The sequence below is a fragment of the Sebastes umbrosus genome, chromosome 23, assembly GCF_015220745.1.
Source record: "Sebastes umbrosus isolate fSebUmb1 chromosome 23, fSebUmb1.pri, whole genome shotgun sequence".
NCBI lineage: Eukaryota > Metazoa > Chordata > Actinopteri > Perciformes > Sebastidae > Sebastes > Sebastes umbrosus.
Window position 1 is genome coordinate 8,503,048 of NC_051291.1, and position 21,670 is coordinate 8,524,717.

The window sequence follows — 21,670 nt, forward strand, 5'->3', positions numbered from 1 at the left end:
TGAATTCAGCATGTTGTTGTATCATGTATATAGCCAACTAATAAGAAATGGTGCCTCTTCTGCAGATATTTCTGTCTCTCCGTGACACACACAATGTTGCACCTCCTTTTGTGCTGGAAGAGGAGCCTTTTTTCTCTCCTCTGCTGCCACAAAGGACAGATGAAGCCATATAGCTGCTGCTGCTGCTGCTGCTGCTGCAATTAGAGCTACATTTGAACAATGTGTAAGCAAACAAAATGTGAAATCTTGTCCATATAGCAATATGGGATCTGGAGCTATGGAGCTGCATTGTGGCTAGTTTGTTCTGAAAAAGGCAAAAAGCTTTCCACATGCACTAACCCAGAGAGGCCTGCTATAGCCTGCTTATTGACACCATGGTTCATTGAAAGGAGCACCAAGCAAATCCGATCCTTCTCTCTGTGAAATGCACTGAGGAGAAGAGAGAGGAGAGGAGAGAGGAGGAGAGGGAGGATGCTGCAGGCTTGGTATCTCTCTTGACTCTTCGGAGGAGAATTGTAAACTGATCACACCCAAATCTATCTTTGGGGAATTCAATTAAGGTAATAAATTAAAGATAATTGGCGCAAACTATACGAATACAGCCAAAATGTGCCTTTTTTTTTTTATAATAAACCAATGAATAATTCAGTGGAGCTTTTCATTTGTGGAATTAGTATTTCAACATCTAAATAGAATTTGCAAAGAAAATAACAAATCCAGATAGTAAATGATTTAATAATCTGCTTATTTTGGGGGTTGAATTATTAGCTCTTCCATTTCAATGTATAAAAGGTGATAAATAAATGCGCATACTGATTTGCTTTGATAGAAAACGGTTATTTATGCTGCAGATGATTAAAGCATATTATTGGTGTAATAAAAAAAGATTAATTATGAGGGAGAATCAATTTGGTGTTTTGGAATACAAATAAATAAAGGGGGGAAAATGTTTTTTTTAATTTCTAAAGGGGTATAAAATAATTTATTTTGGAAAGGAGGAGGGTGCAGATTTTTGTGGAGTCTTAATTATAAACGGAGACTGTAAATGGTGTTATACCTTCTAGAACACACTGTGTCACATTATTAGAGGTTTATACTATAGTGTCCGTTTTGCGCTCCTCGAACCGTTCTAGAACGGGAGTCACTCCTCTTTTTCCCGCGTGCGTAAAATCGAATGTAGAATTTTGACGCACATTCTATTTAGAATCTCCCCAGCAGATATAGAAAAAGAGTTGCCACAATGTCACCTTTTATATTCTGATTAAATACACCACCTTTTTTTTTATTTTAAGAGTTCATTTTTGCAGTTTTGAAACCGAGCTGCAGCATCATTTATCTGTATAAGCCACCTCTTTGCACTACCGGGGCTTTTCTGCACCCGTTTAGTGCATTTAAACGGAGTAAATCATTTACGGTCACCGTCTTTTATAGCCCTAAATTTTATTAGACACATCCCACTCCAAAATGTGGAATAAATGCTGCAGTATATATCTCCCTGCCTACACGATTCCTCGCTGTAAATGTCGAATAAGATGACCTTAATTTGAGACAAAACACCTCCAAAAAATGTATGGGGCCACGTATTATCTATTTACTTATTTATTTTTTTCTCAATGTGTTTTATTATTCTAGTGCAACCCTCTCTCCAAAAACGTTAAGCCAATGTGCTGTTTTTTTTTTTTTTTTTTCTCCCTGCCGATTTTATTTTAAAATATTAGGCCGAGGTGGTGGAGAATTATAAACGACTCTGCTCTTATCTGCTCCCTTCACGTATCCAGGATCACAGAAGCTGATTAAGAAAGAAGTCACAGCCAAACGCTGGATTCATAATGATTTGGAATAATGAATCCTTATCTCCCCTCTGCAGATTATCAGCCTTTCAGCTCGCCATGTTTTGTTACATGGGATAATTTATTGCATCTAATACATCACAATGAATCTGATGGGGGAAAGTGATGGCCATGTTAGGAGAGAGGCTGCTTTTTTTTTTTTTTTTTTTTTTTTATCCTGGGGCAATGAAATGCCTTTACGATTTTTAATTGGTAAAATATAAGGGGGGGGATCTGATAAAAAAAAAAAAATAGAAGCACAGAGGTATAATCTTGCCTGCTAGTGTTCCAGCAGCACTCTGCAGCTATAATTAGTGTGTCAATTTCAACCTGAAATTAACAGCATCGACCTGCCATCGCTGCTTATACGCCCGGTGGAGTCAGCTAGATCCTAATTTCGCATGATTTATTTTTCACCAAGAAGAGATAATTAATCATAAACACTGAAAAACAGTGCAGCAAAGTGGAGATAACAAAATATTTGCATCTAAAAAGATTCGATGGAGCTAATTCGTTTCCACCACCTCCTCTCCATCCAGAGCCCACCTGATCGAGTTCTCATGAGTACCTCCAAGATTTCTTTTTTTTTTTTTTAATTTTCCATGATTAATCTTTGGGTGCTGATGTATCATTAATCACTATAAGGTGGAGGGAGGCTATACAGTGAAGGGGAACTGTAATTGTTGGATTGTGGATGATCATGTGTTGTTGGGAAGTGTGCCATCTTTTTTTTATTATTATTATTAACCACCAGGATGCAATGTGCAGCAGCTAATATAATAATATTTTATATATTATTATTATTATTATTAACCACCAGGATGCAATGAGCAGCAGCTAATGTAATAATATTTTATATATTATTATTATTATTATTATTATTATTAACCACCAGGATGCAATGTGCAGCAGCTAATATAATAACATTTTATATATTATTATTATTATTATTATTATTATTAACCACCAGGATGCAATGTGCAGCAGCTAATATAATAATATTTTATATATTATTGTTATTATTATTATTAACCACCAGGATGCAATGTGCAGCAGCTAATATAATAATATTTTATATATTATTATTATTATTATTGGATAATCATTCTTTGTTTGGAAGTCGTCATTGGCACAGTGCCTGCTGCAGCTCTGAATTTTTTGGATGGCGCTATGTTTAAACTTGTGCATGCTCACCGTGCCAGGATAAATTTGCATTTTATTTGCAGCTGTAATTAGCTGATCAGCATCTCTCTCTCTCTCTCTCTCCCTGCCCATCTTTCTTCTCATTATGATTTTGTGTTCTTTCACTGCCTCTCTCTCTCCCTCCAATCCCTCATTTTCCCAATGTCCTGGCAACGCCGCCAGATGTTTATCTGGTTTTTATACCCAGGGACACTGCCATGTCAAATAAACCGGGGATGGACACTTACAGGCAGCAAGCCCTCCCTCTTCCTCCTCCTCCTCCTCCTCCTCTTTTCCTGGCTGCAGCAGAATAATCCTGGACTGGGTGGCCACTGGGAGTCCAGTGAGGGGTTTCATATAAAAAGAACAACAACCAGATCACGTCGGTTGTTGCTTAAAGGGGTTCTCCAAAATAGTCCCTGTGACAGAAAATATTTCACAGGGCCACATATATGATGCTGCAAGATAGAGATGTGGAGCTTAATGAGATGCGAGGCTGGGGAGTTGGGGGGGACAAACATCCAGTCCTCCCAGGAGACACCAGCACAATGCAACCTGCCTGTTATCTGCAGGGGAATGTACTCTCCAATTTAATGAGCATCAAAACACACTCTTTTAACCTCATAATTGAAAGAAATTAGCTTTTTGCAGGAGCATCTTAACCTCCCACACTGCTGCTGCTGCTTCCACTACAGTATAGCTATCTCACTGTAGATCACCTGTGTTGCAGCAATCACAACAACACGTCAGACGGGTTGTGCAGAGTCCCCAGTTGGCCATGATATACAAATATTTATCCAACTGATAAGGAACCGCCAACATAAGCAGATAACCTCCTGCGTCAGGACTCTTTTGTCTGTACAGTCTCAGCAATTACAAAATATTTTCCTTTTTCCTCTCTCTTTTTCTCTGTATAAACTTGCTTTTAATGCGTTATTAGGAGACTCCCTAAGCTGCTTTAGTCAATGACTGTTTGTGGAGTCTGGAAAAGAAAGAGGAGAGATGGGGGGGGAACCGGAGTGGGAGGAGGGTTTCCACACACACACACACACACACGCACACACAAAAAGAAAGAATGAATGAAGGCTTGATTTTCCTCGCAATCCACGGAACAAATAGCTAACATTTAACGTTTACACCCTGCCTGGCGACTCTCTGGCGCTGCGGGGCCGAGCCGAGCCGGGCTAAAGTGTCCCGAAAGCCTTTGGAGGGGTGTAAGTCCCCGGCTATCGGGTTCTCCAGATCCCCTTTAAATGACTGTCAAAGAGGCAAATATCAAATTGCATGGGGGTCTCACTCTCCCCGCCCTCCTGCTCCCTCTCTTTCTCTCTCTTTCTCTCTCTCTCCTCTCTCTCTGTGCCAGCCTGGCACCACCAGTACTGCGTTACTGTAATGGGATTACTTCTGCAGGAGAGCAGGGATTCTTTATTTTCAGCGTGTGAATTTAGCTGTCATCATTCATATTTAAAAAACAGACACCATCATCAGGCAAATATGAAGCTTTATTTGAAAAGAAAGGTTTTCTTTCTTTTTTTAACAATAGGGTTTTCCCAATTATAACAAACATTATATATTAATAAAATGGTCAGTCTTGACAGCAAATATAGTATACCATCAAATGATTATGCAAGTAAATAATAAAAAATAATAATAATTAAAACAGAAATTAATATGTTACGTACATAAATCTTATTCCAGTTACCCAACCCCAGTCTTTGGCTTTACTGAAAGATTTTCTTTTTTAAGTTTTTTATCCTTTTTTAATAATTGATCACGCCTTGTCAATGTGGAGAGTTTGCAGCACTATTTACTGAATTTACAGCCCAGTTTGAGACATAAATAATATAATAAACAATCAAAATAAGAAGCAATAATGTGCAATTATGACATTAAAATGAACAGAGTTGAGGATACATTTGAAGTGTATTTATACTGGTGGTTTCTTATTGCATCACTGGTGACTACAAGTTACAGTAACCAGGGCCCTCTCCAGCCCTTTTGGTGCCCTGAGGCAAAATTTGGATTTGGAGCCCCCACAGAGGTGAAAAGTGTATTTCTGTCTTTCTTTATTTAGTTACTTGTTCATTTGTTACATCAATGCAGAAAATGAGGAAGGGCGCCCACCGGTATTTTTATCTATTTATCTATTTATCTATTTATCTATTTATCTATTTATTTATTTATTTATTTATTTACTTATTTTTTATTTTATTTTGTGTTGTTTTGGAGGGTGACCAGCTCCCCCCAGAAGGTGGCGCTCTGGGCGACCGCCTACATGGCCTTAAGCAGACCCTGACAGTAACACCACTATAATGAATTCTGAAAAGAGTTAATAATGCTGTTGTGAGTCTACAATGACCATAACCTCACAAACTTTCAGTCTTTTCAGGTTTTAGTACATCAATAGCAAAAGACATGTATGTTTATTTGTTTTTGTTTTGTTGTTAGCACAATTACAAGACAGTAACGTTACATATTCACTTTACAACAACAACAAGAACACCATCAGCAACAAGATTTCACAACATTAAAACACATCAAGTGTTTGCGTTCATGTGATGAGGACATGATTGGGTTGATGTTAGCCATCATTTCATGTTGAATATAAAACCAGCAAGGCTGCAGCACTCTCTTCTGTACTGATATTGTATACTAATATTGTAAAATAAACATATTATACACAGCCATTAATGCCATACGTTTAAGAAGATAGATGTTGAGCTGAAGATGAAGCACTAAAGCTGATCATATGGTGCATAAACACACGTTTGTTGCACCTTTTCAGCCCAATATATACTGTATATCATTGTGTTGCTATAAGACACGTATTCTTTAATAACTGCAAACTCTGTTCCTCTGTGATGTTGTGGTCCAATGATGCAAATAAACAACAATTAGCCTGTATTTCAGAAGAAAACATCCCTTAAAGGAAGTGAATTCAGTGTGATGCTACTGAACCTCATCATTCAGATTTATCTCCACAGATAAATGCAAAGCCAAGGTTATAAAAAAATCCACACTATACTAATTTTACCACACTCCCCACTTTCCCAAATTAGACACACGGCCGTGTTGAAAATAACCCAGTGTATAGCCTTATCTACAGAAGGCCTATGCATTGTCATTAATCTTCACCAGGCTAATTAAATTAATCCATCGCCTCTTGGCATTGGAATATAACGACCACCACTAAATCCGCTGCAGGATAACGGATTTGTTTTTAGTTCTCTGCTTCTGCTGCTGCTTTAATAGCTTACAAACAGCACCAGGATTCATTATCAGTGTAATTTCCTTTATTTTCTGACAGATGATTCATAATAAAAGCACACCTTTTAGGTTGCAGTGTGTTGTTTTGTTTTTTTTATGAGTGGAAGGAGGTTGTAGAGTTGTGCTTTTGATTGACAGTCCGTCCGCGGGATCATGTTTAATCCCTGCCTCTCTCGAGCCTGTTCAGAACTCATTTCTCCACCACGAGATGGGGGACTCAGATGGTTGCCAGGGCAACGGTGATAGTGCTAAGCCATTTCCATTTTCTGCGAATGAGGGAGGGGTGGTGGGGGGGGGGACATTTGCAACAGAGGTCGTCACAAAGTCATTCACAAACACAGTGGAGGGGCTCATTACTCTGAAGGAAACAGATTACTAGTTACTTTACTCAGGAGGGGCATCACTCCTCCTTACTCTGTGGAAGAAGTACGCACACCCCTTTTCTTAAGAAAAAGTACCAATATCCAGATGTGCAAATCATTAAATACAAGTAAAGGTCCTGCATTTAAAATACTACATCTTAAGTAGTAGTATTATCAGTATTTAAAGTATAAAAAGCACTCGTTCGGCAGAAAAAGATGGCCCCTGTGACTGATGTGTTATTATATATGTCAGTTTATGAAAGTAGTTTAAACTAGTGGTTTCCAACCTAAGGCTTGGGGCCCCTTAACAGGACCTCAGGAAAAATCTGGGGGGCCGTGAGATGAATAATGAGGCAGGAAAGAAGAAAAAAGTTCTGCTTCACAACTTTGTATAATTTGTTAGGTTCTCGGCTAATCTAGAGGACCACAATGGAAATAAGTTTCCTTTACCTTAATTGTGTTATCCTTAAAGCTGCAGTGGGTAGAAATGGAGAAAATATGATTAAAAATAAGTTATTTTTATAAAACGGTCACTATATCCTGACATTAGTGCATGAGACAGGCAATCTGAAAAAAATCATGTGCCTCTGTGTCCTCTGGTGTCCTCTGGTGTCCTCTGGTGTCCTCCAGTGCTCCTAACAGCATCTGCAAGATTTCACAGACCGGAGGAAAACAACCAATCAGAGCTGATCTGGAGCCTGCCGTCTCTGAGTAGCTGTCAATCACATGCAAACTCCAATCAAACGGTCAAACTAGGCAGCGCTGATCAAATATGAATCAATATTCTGTTACTGTAATGCCTATTTCTCACCTCAAATGTTTCCAGAAACATGTTGTAGCGTTCTGTTTAGCTGTAAAATGAGAGAGTTTATAACCCGGCCGACATGTTGAGATCTGTTGTGGAAATACTAAGCACCGCCCACCAGCCGGATCACAGCCAATAGGAACGCTCTCTCTCTCTCTGAAATGACCTGTGATTGGTCAAAGTCTAGATTTTTTAAAGCCTGAAAACAGAGCCATGAGGAGGTGCAGAAGTCTAGTTTTTCAGAAAAAGACTTCTCTGAGCGAAACACACAACAACACACAGCCCAGATCAAGCAGTAAAAAAAAAAACGTTTCATTTCTCTGTAGGCTCCTTTCGATAATGTTGTCAGACACTTCAAATCTGAGCCTGTCAGTGGCAAAAACTAGCACTTTTAGTGGATGTAAACTGACGGTACCAGGTTGCCCCAAATGATTACATTACAGCCCGTTTAGTGGCTGCCGTCTGCATCGTTCTTCCTCAATGCTGAACCAATTTCAAAAAGTATTGTCCCCATTAGTCACTTAGATACAAAAACATGTGACAATAGGGTTGAAAAATACCAAAGTTACCCTTTAAGCATGGTAAAACTGACATGTTACATGTTTCCATCCACTTTATTTCCTTGGTGTCTCTTTAGAGAGACCGATGCATCAGCATCCAGTGATGGCGTCCATGAGAAGGTAAAGATGAACCGGCCTTTCTGATCAAAGCGTCTATAAAGCTCAAGGCTGGCCTTCCTTTAGACGGGCATGTTGCCTTTATTCTGAGGGCACCAAACACACACACATATATTACACACATGTCTTTGCTTTCAATCAGGCTGCACAAACCTGCCATCTTTCTTTTTGGCATTTTAAATCAACTCTACCTGCATCTGGAATCGTGCACCGTCTCCCCGAGGTGCTGCTTACACACAAGCAGGTTGACGGTGTCAGCGTGCCGGCAGGGTGTTAATGCACTGCTTGTTAGTTTTAATTAAGTAGCCTATAGCCTAGTGATCAGCAAGATCAAGGGCAGTTATTTAAATAAGAAGCACACCAGGCCTCCAGTAAACTGCAGGCGGGAGTGTTGGCTCCTTCTCTCCATCACCTGGCCTCATTAATTCAGAAACATCTTTGCCTTTCGGTTGACTTCGACACCACACCTGTCAGAACATAGCCCACTCCTCAGTCAGTCCTGGCATCAGTGGTCTCATAATTTTATTTTCACAACCGACCAACTTTGTTTCTCAGCGGAGAGCCACGGGCGTCTGCAGAGTTTATTTGGTCTGTGTCTACATGATAAAGAGGAAAGTTAGGTGAAGGACAACAATCTGGTGGAGGAGAGTGATCAGGAGGAGTAATGATAATAAGGCTAATAAGGTATCTCTCTCCAGCACATTGTTGAAGAGTTTGCATGTCGCCTATGAGGCTGCTTAAATTAAGCCACATCCAGCAGGTTTTTTTTTTTTTTTTCATATTGAATATGCAAACATATTTGACAACGAATAGTGTAATTGCAGATGATGCTTTAGGCCCGTCTTTAAAAGGAAAAAAGCTTTGAGAATATTCAAACTGCCCTCCTTTCACATCACATCCCCAACAGCTTTTGAAAAGCTGATGTTTAAAAAGAAATTGATAAAGGAGAGAGAAGATCCACGGGCGGAGCAGATAGAAGAGTTGCTCTCAGGCGAAAACGGAGTCTGACGCAGTCAACACATCTGATGAAAGGTCGGGATATTGTTTCAAGAGTAAGCAGAATGAAACTGTGAGTTACAGATTGTTGAAGGAAAAATGGGTCTATTATGCAGTTTGAACTTTTAGAAGAACATTTATTACTTTTATCAAAGAGAACAGACGCCAGATTTTGAATGGCTGCTTTCTGTGACCTCACATTATTATCATTAACATGTTATCAAATCATGCTGTATCCAATTATTGATGTAATTTATGTCAGTTTCTAATGATGATATGTTGAAATACATGCTACAATCGATTAGTCGACTCATCGGTTGTTTTGGTCTTATAAGATTTCTTTAGTCAATTAGTCTTTTTTCATGCTGAATGACTTTTTTCCAAGAAACTTATGAGCACATCTCTGGTAAACACAAGATTTAAAGCGGTGCTTTTGTGTGATTCTTTGTGGAGAAACTCAGTTTTACAGATCTGTCGACAAACTCGTACAAGTGTTAGTCAACTAAGAATTTCTTAGGTCGAGGACAGCCCTACTACTTGCACACAACAACGGATTTAAGCTTTATTCACTGTCTATTTTGATCATTATTGTATGGAGATTGGTCCAGAGTTTTATGTAATTATTCCAATTATTGAATTTTACCTTCCAATTAGGTTTAAAAGACCCATTTGAATATTAAAATTACGTCCTTATTTTGTCTAACAGCATAAAAGAATGAGCATGCACACATTGGGCTGTAAGTTATAACATTATGCAATTTTAAAAACACTGCGTAGTTATTTAATGTTGAATTACCCTCTAATTTTCAGACAAAACACCCACTTTTTTTGCTTTTTCTTCTACAGCTTTCTCAGATAGCCTTGAGATGCAGTTGAAAGTTCTGGAAAAGGTCAGTAAGGGGACCTTGAGTTGAGAAAATTCTGTCAACATGTTGTTTCCGAGGACAAGAAGGAACTTTAACTGGTCTGTTTTTGACCACTAGTAGCCAAGTGTTTGGGTTTCTGCCTACAAATAACTTTATTCTAGAAGCAAATTCAATTTAGATTTCATTAGCTGTGAATTAAATAGTATTTAAAGCAGAAATTCTGAATACTTTACCTTTTTTTCTTTCTTCTTGAGGTCACGTTTTGTCCTGCGAGAACCCCTCGGAGGATTATTCATGATCAAAGATAGCGGCTAAACAAAAAGAATCAAACCTTTCTGAAAGCCAACTGAAACATATTAAGACATTATTCATAGCAGGCAGGAGCCACTGAGATTGTAGATAACCTCATAAATAATTCCCAAAAAATATTGCAATTCTCGCATATTCTACCACATTACACGACATTCAAACATAAAACCATGTCTTCTGACGTACAGGTCCCAGTAGATGTACTCAGGCCGCTGCTCATTAGACGCTATAATCTTATCTGCTTCTCTTCCTTCAATAACATATCCATCACTAACTGTTATCCATGAAAACAGATTATGTTATTGTTAGATCTCCCCGACCTCAAAGTATTTCTTCCAACCAAAACAACAGGTGTAAGATGAAAAGTGTGAGGTTGGACGACAGAGAAAGTGATGTTGTTTTTGTGACAATGAGGACTTGATTGGAGTGTTACCTTTTAACCTCGTCGGCGAGGCACTGTGGCGTTCCTGTGGCAACTCTTCCTCTTGATGAAGGATGGCTTTTTAAAACTGTTTGATGATGAAAACGAGAAGCATATTCGAGGTTGGAAAGATAAACTGTATGTGAACGATTGCTGTAATTGTATAGTTTATATACATATCACACATATACATCAGCACACAAATGTACAAATGGCTTAACAGATTTGGCCCAAGTTCTCGCAGCATGAGAGGAAAATACTCATGTGGAAAACATTCCTTATCAATTCTCCAACATACAGCGGCAAACTGCTACCGTCTGTCTGCTCGCGCCTGTGTCATTTTTTTCCCCGAAGGAAACGGGAACAGATTGCAAAAATAAAAAGGCCACAATTTTCCTTTGATTGGTCTTATCATAGAGCAGAAATCTCAGATTGTTCTGGCCCCATCATTAAGTGTAGGGACATTACAGCCAAATGTATGAAAAGGTTATGAGAGCTATCAAGAGAGAGGTGACATCATGAGCAGTGGCGGATTCAAGCTGTCTGACGGGGAGGGGCGGAAAAAATAAAAAAAAGGGCACCAGCTGCATGCAATGGGGAATGATTTCTCCATTTTAAGGGCACCCTAGAGGGCACTTCATCAGGTTTTCTCTACTGGAAGGGCACCCTAGAGGACACTTCATCATGTTTTCTTCATTTAAAGACACTATAGAGGGCACTTTATCACACTTTCTCTACTGGAAGGGCACCCTAGAGGGCACTTTATCACGCTTTTTTCACTGGAAGGGCAACCTATAGGACACTTTATCGTGTTTTCTCCACTGGAAGGGCACCCAAGAGGGCACTTCATCATGTTTTCTTCATTTAAAGACACTATAAAGGGCACTTAATCACGTTTTCTCTACTGGAAGGGCACCCTAGAGGACACTTTATCATGTTTTCTCCACTTGAAGGGCACCCAAAGTGCACTTTATCATGTTTTCTCCACCGGAAGGGCACCCAAAGTGCAATATATTATGTTTTGTCCACTGAAAGGGCACCCAAAGGGCAATTTATCACGATTTCTCTACTGGAAGGGCACCCTAGAGGAAACTTAATCACGTTTTCTCTACTGGAAGGGCAACCTAGAGGACATTTTATCATGTTTTCTCCACTTGAAGGGCACCCAAAGGGCAATTTATCATGTTTTCTCCACTGGAAGGGCACCCTAGAGGACATTTTATCATGTTTTCTCTACTGGAAGGGCAACCTAGAGGACACTTTATCATGTTTTCTCCACTGGAAGGGCACCCAAAGGGCAATTTATCATGCTTTCTTTACTGGAAGGGCACCCTAGAGGACATTTTATCATGTTTTCTCTACTGGAAGGGCAACCTAGAGGACACTTTATCATGTTTTCTCCACTTGAAGGGCACCCAAAGTGCACTTTATCATGTTTTCTCCACCGGAAGGGCACCCAAAGTGCAATATATTATGTTTTGTCCACTGAAAGGGCACCCAAAGGGCAATTTATCACGATTTCTCTACTGGAAGGGCACCCTAGAGGAAACTTAATCACGTTTTCTCTACTGGAAGGGCAACCTAGAGGACATTTTATCATGTTTTCTCCACTTGAAGGGCACCCAAAGGGCAATTTATCATGTTTTCTCCACTGGAAGGGCACCCTAGAGGACATTTTATCATGTTTTCTCTACTGGAAGGGCAACCTAGAGGACACTTTATCATGTTTTCTCCACTGGAAGGGCACCCAAAGGGCAATTTATCATGTTTTCTCCACTGGAAGGGCACCCTAGAGGACATTTTATCATGTTTTATCTACCAGAAAGCGGCATCCAAGAGTGCACTTTTGCTGCAGTTTGTTCGAACATGGGGCACCAAGAGTCCACGAGTGATCATGAGTACATTGCTGTGTTCAGTGAACGAAAGATTGGAAAATATCCAAACAGCCCCGGCTACAATACGGGAACAACCTCTGTTGAGGAGATTGCAACAAAAGTATTTTGTATTCAGGGATGTCAACCTGTCTACTGAAAAGTAGAAGATGGATGAAAAAGGAGACAGAGCCTGAATAACTAGAAGCCCCACAGGCATCTGCCACTCATCTGCCACTCAACCGATGCAGATCCGGTTTGATTTTTAACTCCTTAATACTTGATTGTATTATCTGGGGCGTGATAAAAATAAGTCACTGTTTTCAGCCCAGAGCAACAGAATGTCAGTCAAGAAGCCGCGGCAGAGATATGCTAAAAGGCTTTCTGTGCTGCCGGCGCAGACACGCAGATACAGAGCAGATTATGCTTTATTAGCTGTTCATGGAGACTTAATTGTGAGATCAAAGTTAACAGTGTGTTCCATCGGTGCGAGGCAGAGCAGATTTCATTAGGCTGAGAAATATCAGTGCAATAATAGTGTCATCTGCACACAGCAAGTTCACAACTCAGAGTGTCTTAATAATACTTTTTGGGACAATTTGGAGGCGGAAATTCAGCCACATGCAGCCAGTTGGATGGCAAAATATATTAAGAATGTTTCAGAATTCACAATAAAAGAGTTTACGATACAGAAAATATTTCTAAGTGACAAATACAATTGAATTAGGCATGATGGCTTTATTCAAATGAGTCAGAAGTTTGTTGCTCAGTGTTAGCCGTACGTATATACTGTAATATCACATTATATTGTGTATTGTACAACCAGTGGTGGAAGAAGTATTCACATCTTTTAATTAAGTAAAAGTGGCAATACTACATTGTAAAAATACTCTGTCATAAGTAAAAGTATTACATTCAAAATCATACTTAAATTAAAGTAGTGATTATTTAGAATGGCCCATTTCGGAATCGTATATATTGTATTAACTGGATTATAATTAGTGATGCGTGAATGTGTACATCACTTTAATGTTATGGGGCTAATTTGAATTACTTTATATCAGGGGTTCTACCGGCCGCTCAATTTTTTTGTCTGCCACTTCTGAAATTTATGCAGCACGCTTTAGTATTGTAAACAAGTACGTATTGTTAATGGTACCAACAGTAGAAATATAGAATATACCATGTAACCTTAAACCTGGACTATTTTCAATTTAGGAATTGCTTTTTAACAATAATATTTCTTAATGTAAAGAAAACATGGTTGGCATTACTTGATTCATGTTTTGCATTAATAATCTACGTCTTTAAAGTAACTAATAAATGTAGTGGAGTAAAAAATTACAATATTTGCCTCCAAAATGCGGTGGTGTAGACTATAAAGAAGCTAAAATAGAAATACTTAAGTAAAGTTACAAGTACTGTATAATCAATATTGTACTTAAGTACAGTACTTGGGTAAAAGTACTTCCACCACTGAGTACAAGATACTGCATGGGTGAGAAATTGATAGAAATACTTGGAGAAACAAAGATGTGAGTAGTTACAAACAGATCAGGAGATGAAGTACTCAGAGCTCAGCTTGCAGAAAATCAGGAGTTTGGAGATCTTGAAAGACGCCGAAGAGGCCAAAACGGTACGGGGAGGCTAAAAAGAGACATGTATTTCAAGTTTTATTCCAGGCCCATAGTGCGAAGATTATACTCAGCTTTGCAATACATTAGTATGTTGAAGTTTCAGCTTGTGATGTGCAGTGACTTCTGGTCAGTGGCAGTAGTTAGTAGCTACATTAGCACCCTATAAAATCCTCACCCTATATAAACATTTAGCAGGGTGAAATTCAGGATGGTTGGTAGTTTTTAGCTTTGTAATGCAGCAGCTACATGCATGGATCTGTATATTTAATTTGCGTATTTGTCCCTTAGATATATTTTAAGTGTTGTGGCCTCCAGATCTCTGCAATTAACGCATAATGTTATTACTACTGACAGGAATCATTGCCAAAATTATGAACATAACATCCAAGTTGTAATAAACCATCATTATCCTTTAAATAGACCGTGTTGTGTCATGTGAATGTAGCTGCTGCTCAGGGAACAGCAGCATTATGATGTAGTTTTTCAACAGTCTTACTTTATAGACCGACTCGCCTTTTCCTTTGCCAGTCAGAGAGACGTCCTCTCTGCAGAAAGCGCGCTCTTTTATTACACAGACTGCAGGATTGGATTTCTCCTGGAAGAGAAAACACTTTCTAGTGAAACAGATGAAGGAAAGCTGAATATTTTGTCTTTATTATAAACTTTTTTTGTTCTGTTACATACATCAAAACTCTCTTCTCTAGATTGGATCATCCAGAAATAACAGATTATGTCAACAGCAAGTGAAATCAGTGGGCTGACTCTGTACTGTATGTCCCAGCATCCCGTCTGTGGCTGCCAGGTAACCACGTGATTGACAGGCCACATACTAACATGAGCCCCTCACAGGAGGTGTGGCAGACTGCCACTGTTGCCGTGGCGCTGACCCTACACGACCTCTGCTGTAACTGGCCGGTCTCAGATGGCCGACTCATTTTTTATGTCTTATCTGAGCGACAACGTCCTCTCTCGCCACCTCAAACATCACGCACACACGTATCGGTTTACTCAAATACATACATAACACTCACGTAAAGCGTCAGCTCAGTGCGGCTGACAGCTCTCTGACCCACCGCCGGCTGATAAGCACCCATCATCTGCAGAGAGGGGGAGCTGTGGGGGGGTCGGCCTGTTGAGGAGTTGACCCCGTGACCTCATGAAGCTGGAGGTCGGAGGGTGGGGCTAATGACGGCATGGCATCAATGGAGATCTGTTTTGAGGAGTGAAGACACGGAAGTCTGATACCTACTTAGTTCGTCATCCTTCAGGTGTTTTTGAAGGCGGAAGATAAAAAGGGATAGTATAGTGGTATATATTCCAATATTATATTATATATTTATATTTTTTTAAATATCTGTTGATTATTGTCTCGATTAATCGATTAGTTCTTTGGTCTATAAAATGCCAGAAAATATTCTCATTTAAGAAGCTGCAATCAGAGAAGTCTGACTTTTGTTTCTTAAATATTAAATATTCAAACTGATTAATAGATTATCAAAATAGTTGGCACTTAATTTAATAGTTGACAACAGATTCATTAATCGTTGCAGCTCTAGAGAGGTTTATGTAAATATCCTCTTACAGTGTATTTAATGTTATATCATGACACTGATATACTGTATATTGTGATACATTCTCTACAAGAAACGATTTATGGCTAAAATAACCAGAAAGAAATATATGTTTTTTTACTAATCTAGCTAATCAAATACTTAACAAAACAAAGTACTTTGTCACATTGATGCAAAAAAAATATTATAAATGCAGTATTGCAATAAAGAAGTCGTGCTGATATGGACTTCAGTGCAAAATCTATGACAACAGATACATTTATATCACCTCACAGCATCCTAATGTTGCCCAATTCTAAAACCAGGTGCAAATTTGATTAAAAAAAACATTTACACAACAAGAACTGTGCTGTTTAACTATTTCTGTTTTTTTACAGAAAAAGAAACTGGTGTATAATACAATAGAAAATAAGCAATTTGTGTGCTTCTTAATTGCCAACATTAACAAACCTGTTGCAGCATCAGGAAACATTACTAACAAATTTAGTTTCTGTCTAATTAGCGTCAATTCAGTTTAATGGCTTTATTGACATGAAAGTTAAAAAAAAATGTTTTTGTCAAAGCATCAAAGTACAAATGATAAACTATTTGTAGAATACACAAAACAGTAATATTACCAATAACAAAAAACAGATACAATACAATATATAACATTAAAACTGTCCAAATGTGTGTGTGTCTTGGGATCATTGCTGCTTTCGGTTGTTGAGCTTGTGTTTGCATTTGGATCACAGACTGTATCTTTAAGGTTAAGTAAACAAGTGTTTCTTGATTTAGGCATTTTTAATGAACTTGCAGTGAGGAAATCATCATCCAACAATGGACAACAATGACTATAAAAGGCCAATGTTATCTCCTTATATAAATCTACCCTTCACCCTACACCTGTGTCACCCTCAGTGCACATGCCGCCTCCGTTTAGCTTCATTAGACACATCAGACATTGCAGCAGGTGATTCTGTTGTAGACGTGCAACAAGTGTGTGACAGAAAGAAAACGGCCTGCCTGCTGAATCAAAGAGCATCAGAGAGCGGGAGCAGATTGAGGGAATAATAGTGTTGTGTCACTCTGCGGTTTTGGGGAGGAAAAGATGAAATGGGCTTTTAGTAGTGGAGGAAACTGAGGAAATCAAACACTTCCTGGCTTTAAAGTGGAAACAGCGGAGACTTCCTCCCTCATATGCAGGTAGAAGGAGGCTCCATCAGGGAGGAACAAAGACGGCAGAGTCTAAACACGCAGCTTTACGCCGTCACCATCTCGCCGCTGGACGACACACACACAGAGAGCTTGTGTGTGTGAGCGTCTACATGTGTGTGTTTGGTGTGTCTGCCTCTCTTGGGGTGGTAACACACACCGAGCCGGTGCCGTTTGGTGGGTGGGGGGGGGGCTCTGCGGTGATTTCAGTGGAGCTCATTCCACAACCGGTCACAGGGTTAAGTGCCGCAGTCATACACACACATGCAGACACACACACATATGAACACTGGAGCCATTGAGTCGAATGTACAGAGTAGACGCCACCAGAGGGGGGGCCCACACACACACACATACACACACACACACACACACTCACACAGTATACATGGAGCTGAAAGGAGAGTGTGACCACACAGGCTGCGGGAGTTTTACGACCAACATCCTTTAATTTTCATGTAATTCTGAACTATTGTAGACACTGAACTTGAGGTAATTATAACAGCCGGAAGCTCTTCAATGAGAGGTGGAACTAGTTAAAGGGCCGGTTCACCCCAAATAACAAACTCACCTAAACGTGAGTGGTGTCTCGCCCTGCAGAAATTGCAAAGACAGATAAGCCAAAATTCATGTACTTGTTTAAATTAACCAGCAAGTAACAAAGATGAGGCCATTATGTGTGAGGGGTGACGCAGGTTTTGTTGCAGACTTTGCAGTCTGACCGCTCTGTAATTGTTTTATTTGTCAAACATGGACAAGGACTGAACTGGCCCAGTAAATTGTTTTATATTAAAGCTGAAGTAGGCGAGATTGGAGCAAATATGATTAAAAAAAGTTATTTTATAAAACGTGACAGTAGTACATGAAACAGGTAACCTGAATCAAATCATGTTCCTCTGTGTCCTCTGGTGTCCTCCGGTGTCCTCCGGTGCTCCTAACGGCATCTGCAAGATTTCACAGACCGGAGGAAAACAAGCAGTAAGAGCTGATCTGAGGTCCGCTGTCCAGCTGCTGTCTACGAGAGCCGGCTGTCAATCACTTGCGAACTCCGACCAAACGGTCAAACTAGGCCGCGCTGATCAAATATGAATCAATATTCTGTTACTGTAATGCCTATTTCTCGCCTCAAATGTTTTCAGAATCATCTTGTAATGTACTGTTTAGCTGTAAAATGAGAAAGTTTGTGACAATCTGGTGAAAGAAGTTCTGGTCACATGTTCCAATAGGAACACTCTCGCAATGAAATTACCTGTGATTGGTCAAAGTCTCCCGTCACGGGCTAGATTTTTTAAAGCCTGAAAACTGAACCATGAGGAGGTGCAAAAGTCTAGTTTTCTCTCAGAACACTTGAATACAACAATATGCTAAAAGGTTATTATGGACTTTTTGCCCAATGATGCCAAAAATATACTGCCTACTGCCACTTTAAGTAGCTTTAAGCTAAATAAAACTTCACTTTTCTATTTCTTTGTTTCTTTTACCATAGCCATTGGAACATATTTGTTTCTGATTGGCTGGCAGTTGTTCACTTAAATCATATCTGGACACCTCATATATGTATTTGGTCAACAGTTTCACTAAATCAAATACTATGGTGGCCCTGATAGCGCAACGCGCAGCAAGAAGCACCACACGACAGCAGAAACTGAGAAATATGTTTCCTTCAAAACGTAATTCAATAGTTTCATTGTATGTGAACGTGATCTAAGATCATTTTGGAGCGTATACTCCAACCTCCGATTGTATAGAAGTCTATGAGAAAATGAGCCTACTTCTCACTTGATTCATTACTTCAGTAAACATTGTAAACATGAGTTTACAACTGTATTAAACCTCCATAATACTCTCTAAATGTAAAGTGAAAGTTGACAAAAATGGGCCCTGTTATTTTTGTACATCAGGGTGCTTTGTTGTGTGTTATCTCTTTTACGATTTAGTGAAGCAATATCATGTTTATAATATAAACACATTTCCTCGTAACTCAACACTTTTTCATAGACAAGAAAGAAATCCGTCAGTTAGTCATAGTTTAAGAAGTATAGGTTGACATATCAATACTATTATATACTTTAACACATACAGCCCGTTGATTACTGAGCTTCTGAGAGCAGATCATGTAGACGGATGTATCAAAGTGTTACTATTCTGACCCTATATATTACAGCCCTACAGACAGTTGGATGGTGGATGTTGTGGTTCCTACAGCTCCAGTGGAAGCTAGTGTGGTAGTGTAGCTTGGCTGGGCTGCAGAGCATCTGTCTTTGTGTCTTTGTGTCTGGGGTAAACCCCTGCTGCTGCCGAGCTTTTGTCTCTTCCTGATCGGCTCTAATGCTGCAGCACTAATTGTTTAACACAGAAACACGTCTTTTCTCCCTTTAATGTTTTTGTTTTTATTGTCGTCGATGCATTTATTACAAAACCTTTGTGGATTTTGAACACACGCCTCCCCTCGCCCCTTCCCCTTCCTCCTCCTCCCCTCTTCATCATCCTCCCTTTGCTCTCTCTCTCTCTCTCTCTCTCTAAAATGCCCGCCCTGAGAAAGAGAGGGAAAAAAAGAAAATGTGAACATCAGCAGAAAAACGGATGTCTGGCAAGTTGCATCATTTTCAGAAACAAACAGTGTGAAACCGTGTTAGCCAGCCTATTAGCATATATACATAAAGACCGTGTGTGCGTGCCCGTCTCCAAAATAAAAGGAAAACACAAAAAGAGACGAACGTTACTCTCCGCTACCCGTGACGGACGTTTCTCAAAGAGATAGCGCTCTGGGTAAACATGTGATCGCCACAGATCCAATCAGCTCAAACAAAGGGGATAAGCAATGGAGCTGGGTGAATTTGATCATGTGTGTGTGTCTGTGTGCGCACGGTAATGTAGGTGTGCATCCGTACTATAATGTGCCCGTGTTGTTCATAGTAAAAGTGCAGAAGAAAAGAGGGAGCCAGGCGCCACTGTTATCATTTGCATCATAATGGTAAACTGATATGAATAGTGCTGCGTCGATGCTAAGCTCTTAACGTGCATGGAAATTGCTTACCTTCAAGAAATGTGTCGCCACGTTCATGCTTATGCGCGAGTATTGTTTCGTGGTTTCATCATACTTTTTCTCACAACACACACAAAAAAAAAGTCTCGCCGAGGTATCGTAGGAGTTGATTTAGAGGCCGCTGGTGGAGACGCGGACGCCTCCTGAAATAGGTAACATGAATATAAGAAGGCAGAAATTTGGGTGAATCAACTTTTCATTTCGGGTTTGTTTTGTTAAGTTTGAAATAAACTGTCAGACTTTTGAGCTGAGGAGAGGAAGACATGCACAGAGGCTGAGAGATGAAGAGTTTTCCTGGTCGTTCAGGTAAATCCAGTTTATTACAACCTGGATTTTATTTCCATATGATTGGCCATTGTTTCTAACCATTATAACATATTACTCTCTAAGTTAATTGATGGGAACACATGCTGAAGAAGTCCAAAGGGGAAAGAAACACGAGCACTCAGACAGGTTGTAAACAAACCCAGATGTTAGTCAAACTGACAGCAGTGCTTATTTATTTGTTAATTGCAAAAGCACAATATCAACTATAGAAATAGAATACGAGTAGAATAGACATTACCATTCAAATCAACATAGCAGGATGGTCAGAGTTGCCACCATTTTTATGTGTGCAGTTGCCATTGCAACCGTTGTAGTGGCCTAACCTAACTTCCGTATAAACTGACTTGCGGAAAGTTGTGAACTCACTCATGCCAGCAAGACGTGTAAAACAACAGCGTCGGCGTCTAGTGTGTGTGTGTGTGTCCATTCCGGCTGTCCCTTTTTACAAGTGATCACTGTAAGAAAGAAAGTATGAATTGACCTCAACAGACATTGATTCAGCTCTGTGACCACGTCGGCTGCCGGCTTAGCGTCAAAGCAACACACTTTACGGCTCCACTGACATGTTGTCACCATAACAACTAACAACAATCGCCACTTTCTTTTGTACTAATCAAATTACCACAGCAAACAGTTAAATGTCCCTTCTGCTCATATTCTATATCAATATCAACTGAAGTGCATCATTACCTTAAAGAAATGATAACCAAAATCTCAAAAATGAGGCCTAAGTTCAAATAAATATATTTTATGATTGAGATTTTTCTTTTCTGCCTATCCGTTTTTAATTGGGCTGTCCTCGACCAAATAAATTCTTAGTCGATTAACACTTAGTATAGGATTTTGTTGACTAATCGATTAGTTGATTTAATCGTCAGATCTGTAAAACTGAGTTTCTCCACAACGAATCACACTTTAAATCTCATGTTTACCAGAGATGTGCTCAGAAGTTTCTTGGAAATAAGTCATTCAGCCTGAAAAAAAAGCATAAAAGACGACTAATCAACTGAAGAAATCTGAGTCGACTGAGACCAAAACGACCGATTAGTCGACTAATCGACTAAGAGGGGGCAGCGCTATGATTTGCTTTTATCTGTTTGTGATTTTTAAAGCAACTCTGTTACTGCATTTTTAAAAAAGTGCTCCAGAAATAAAGTTTATTATTTAATATTATCATTCAAAAGGCAATGAAAACATTAGAGGACACATCCAAAGACACAGAGCGTTCAACAACGGGATCACCCCCCCGCCCCCCTCTTTCTCATCTTTTCCCATCCAACCCCCACATCCTCCTTCCCTACAGTACCCAC

General features: G+C 39.6%; 1 long non-coding RNA gene across 1 annotated transcript in view; it reads left to right on the top strand.

Annotated features, from left to right (window-relative positions):
• LOC119482707 overlaps positions 1-21,670 on the top strand; it is a 307,476-nt gene that overhangs the window by 249,400 nt on the left and 36,406 nt on the right. The gene's annotated exons all lie outside the window — the stretch shown is intronic.